This window comes from Papaver somniferum, unplaced genomic scaffold (genome assembly GCF_003573695.1).
Source record: "Papaver somniferum cultivar HN1 unplaced genomic scaffold, ASM357369v1 unplaced-scaffold_5, whole genome shotgun sequence".
NCBI lineage: Eukaryota > Viridiplantae > Streptophyta > Magnoliopsida > Ranunculales > Papaveraceae > Papaver > Papaver somniferum.
In genome coordinates this window covers 333,415-336,906 of record NW_020647637.1, presented here as the reverse complement: position 1 = coordinate 336,906, position 3,492 = coordinate 333,415, and the positions used below count along the sequence as shown (strand labels likewise).

Sequence of the window (3,492 nt, the reverse complement as noted above, 5' to 3'; positions counted from 1 at the left end):
GGGGTGACCTAGATTTACTTCTAATATTTTACCCAAAATAAAATCTTGGTCCCCACAAAAAACCATGGTCCCAAAAAAAAAAAAACGGTTCATTTTAAAGGCTATGATCTTTTTGTAAGGGTTTTGGTACTGACTAGTGTTTTTAGTTTTGGCGCATGCATTTCTTTATACCGGCGACCATTCATGAGTTTGATGCAAATAAATTAAATTACATGCTCATAATACTGGGAAAACACTACTGGCAAAAAAAGTTGTAGCCAACGGCAAACCACACTGATGCTATAGGATTTGTAAGAACAATGGGCCACTGGAAACAATAAGAAGTTCACCATGGATGCTATAATAAATTAAACTCGGATTTCCCAACCATTTCTTCAGTTTTAACTTTTAAATGTATTTTCTTGTTGTGCTGTAAGTCGGAATTTTTGCTTAGGCTTCTAGGGATTACTTAATCCATATTCAACAAAAGTGAACATATATATAGAATTGCAACCAATTGAGAATACTAGCTAAGATGGGTTAGGTAATCTCAAAATTTGAATCTTAGAGAACAAAAAAGAATTTAATTTGATCAACAAAGGAAAGTAGATCTCATTATGAAAAATAATTTTACATAATACATGGTTATTTTCATGAATGTATTACTTCATTTCGTGCTTCACTGTTATTTTTCACTTCTTTCTTTCCGTGGACCATTTGATTAAGCTGAATCATAGGAGGTTTCGGCTAATGATGTTGATGAATTTCTCAAAATCCTTCGGTTATTCTGCATCAGGTAGTTTCACTTTTTTCATGCACGGCAGGCGAAACATTGGATTTGAGATTGATGAGACGAAAAGTCATTATGGCGAGTAGATTTTGTTGTTGGTGATGCTATCTGCCATGAAAATTGTTTTGTTTCTATTGACAAAGAATCATAGATGAAATGAGAGAGTTATATTGTTGGTTTTAGGGTTAGGGTTTGATTTGTATCTTCTCTTCTTTCTCTCCACATATATAAGAGGGGGGAGGGAGGCACAAATTAGATCTACTACTCTCCAGCGGAAGATCACTTAATATGGTTTAGAAATCTGACGGTACACTTTAGGGTTAAGTTATTATCATAGACGGCTGTGATAAGTGTTCGGTGGAAGATTTTAAATGGCAGGATCTTTCGACATTTTGATACAGCTGATATCCAAAGGCACCCAAACATTTCAATTGGGCACATGCAGCAGTTGTGTGGGTTTTGGAGACTTTTGCCTAATGACTAGTGTTAGGGCAGTCAACGGATAAATATTCGTCGGATATTAGACAATCCGATAAGGTTAAGGTTAAGAATTATCGGATATCCGATATCCGTTAACATCCGGCGAATATCAAAAATACAAACCGATATCGTTAACGTTAATCTATCGGATAACGGATATTTATCCGTTAAAATCCGATAACGCCTGTCACAGAAGCAAATGCAGAAATGCTGAAAATTTAGGTTGTTCTTCAAGTTTTTTGACAGTCTTTTTTGTTCAGGTGTAAGAAATACAAACCACACAAACACCTCAGTCACATCACACATGAAAAAACAAACAACAACAGAGTCTGCAACTACAAACAAAAAACTACACTCAAACAGGCTAGATCTTCTTTGCTGGTTTCATTTTGCATCAACTTCAGTGGACGACTTCCATATCTGCATTCACAATCACAAAAACCTGGTTAGGGTAGCTCAATACTTGGACACTATATTAGCTCATCTACTAGCGTATGAGATCTAATATGCTTTTACATGTTACAGTTCTAATTACAGTTATGGAACAAGTGCAATATGGTAGCTCATCTAATGTTACAGTTCTAATATGGTAGCTCATCTAATATGGTAGCTCATCTAATATTAATATTGTTACAGTTCTAATATAGAAAAGAATTAAGTAAAGGAAAAGAAACGAAGATTTACCTGCATCAAAGAAGTCTGACAGCCAATCACTTAAGCATAGCAATGCTTGGACTGCCTGAAGTTCCAACTCTGTTGGATGCTTTATGACTTTCAGACATTCTGAGAACAACATGAATAAAGTATTAGTAAAACACAGAACATGAAAGTCATAAAGCATAAAGCATGTTGTTCAAGAAATAGAAAAACTCTGTTGGATGTTATCGATTTCAACCAATAATAAAACTCTAATCCTTTACCTAAACTCATACAAGTTATACTCACTCACACAGACACACTGACCTTGGTATTTCCAAACTCCGTGTTTGCAGATCCTGCTGCAGAGTTACAAGCACCAGTCTTCAGCCCTGCAAGCAAGTAAAACATCAGTTTACCTATATATCTCCAAGAAATCCAGAAAATACAACAAATCAAACGTTGAAGACAAATTCTATCACAACATAAGATGTTTTAACTTCCCAAAATCTCAAATCGAACTAGAGGTTAAATGAAGTTTTAACCCAAAATACACCCAACATTTAACTGAAGAATCAATAATTGGAACTTAGCATATCATTTCACACGCACAAAATGAACTAAACCGGTAACCCCTAAATCGAAGTTGAAGCTGCTTCATACAAGAATGAAAACATCAAAACAATTGAAAGAAACCCTAGCTTACCTTGAGGATTTTCGCACAGCTGATTCAAACAACACAAAAAACTAAATCAGTAATCCCTAATCGAATTATTCAAAATCCAACTATTCAATCTCACTTTCAATTACCTAAATCAACAGAGAAACAAAGAAAATAAACAAAAAACTTACAAAATCATACTCACCAAGATCCACACCGACCTCTGTTCAACTTCTTCAAATCTCCTTATCCCTCCTCGAGTCCTCGTTTTCTCCTCCAAAAATTCCCACTGCCAAAATATCTAGAACTCAGAAGATTAGATTACGATTAGGTTCTCCCTGTCGGCAGCGGGCAACATATATCTAGGGGTAGGAAATTACAAGTACACCCCTAGACTATCGGATATCGGATATTAACCTAACGGAAAGGCCTATTCCAATATCGTTATCGTTAAGAGAAAATATCCGATAAAATATCCGATTCCGATATCCGATATCCGATATGTCGGATAAAATCCTATAGGATGTCGGATTTCAGAAATGGATATCGGATATCGGTTATCCGTTGCCAGCCCTAACTAGTGTGTTTAGTTATGGCGCATGCATTTCCCTAAACCGGTGATGAGTTTGATGCATTATCACTACGAGGAGTTTGAGAAGTGATCAACAGCACAATGAGACAAATTAAAAGTTTTGACAGTTTAAATGTCTTAATAATCTCCCATGAGTTAAACTTATGTCAAGTCCTTTCTTCTAATTATTTTTGTGTTAATGTACAAAAGAAACGGTCACATTGAAAAAGGCACCGTGTTGTGGTTCCAGTTTGCAATGTTTTCACTTTCTTCTAAATTTTCTTTTTTGATCGGCCTTTCTTCTAATTATTTCTGCGCCAAGTTTCTCTGAATATTCGCCAAATCTTCCAATTAAAATATAAACTCACTGTAATT

The 3,492-nt window shown here is 35.5% G+C and overlaps 1 long non-coding RNA gene across 1 annotated transcript; it reads right to left on the bottom strand.

The window, feature by feature from the left end:
* Window positions 1–2,212: 2,212 nt before the first annotated feature.
* Window positions 2,213–3,023, bottom strand: LOC113342919. The gene is made up of 3 exons (XR_003356919.1): window positions 2,752–3,023; window positions 2,592–2,610; window positions 2,213–2,277 (listed from the first exon to the last, which is right to left on the bottom strand). It is a non-coding gene; the product is annotated as an uncharacterized LOC113342919 (long non-coding RNA).
* Window positions 3,024–3,492: the final 469 nt, after the last annotated feature.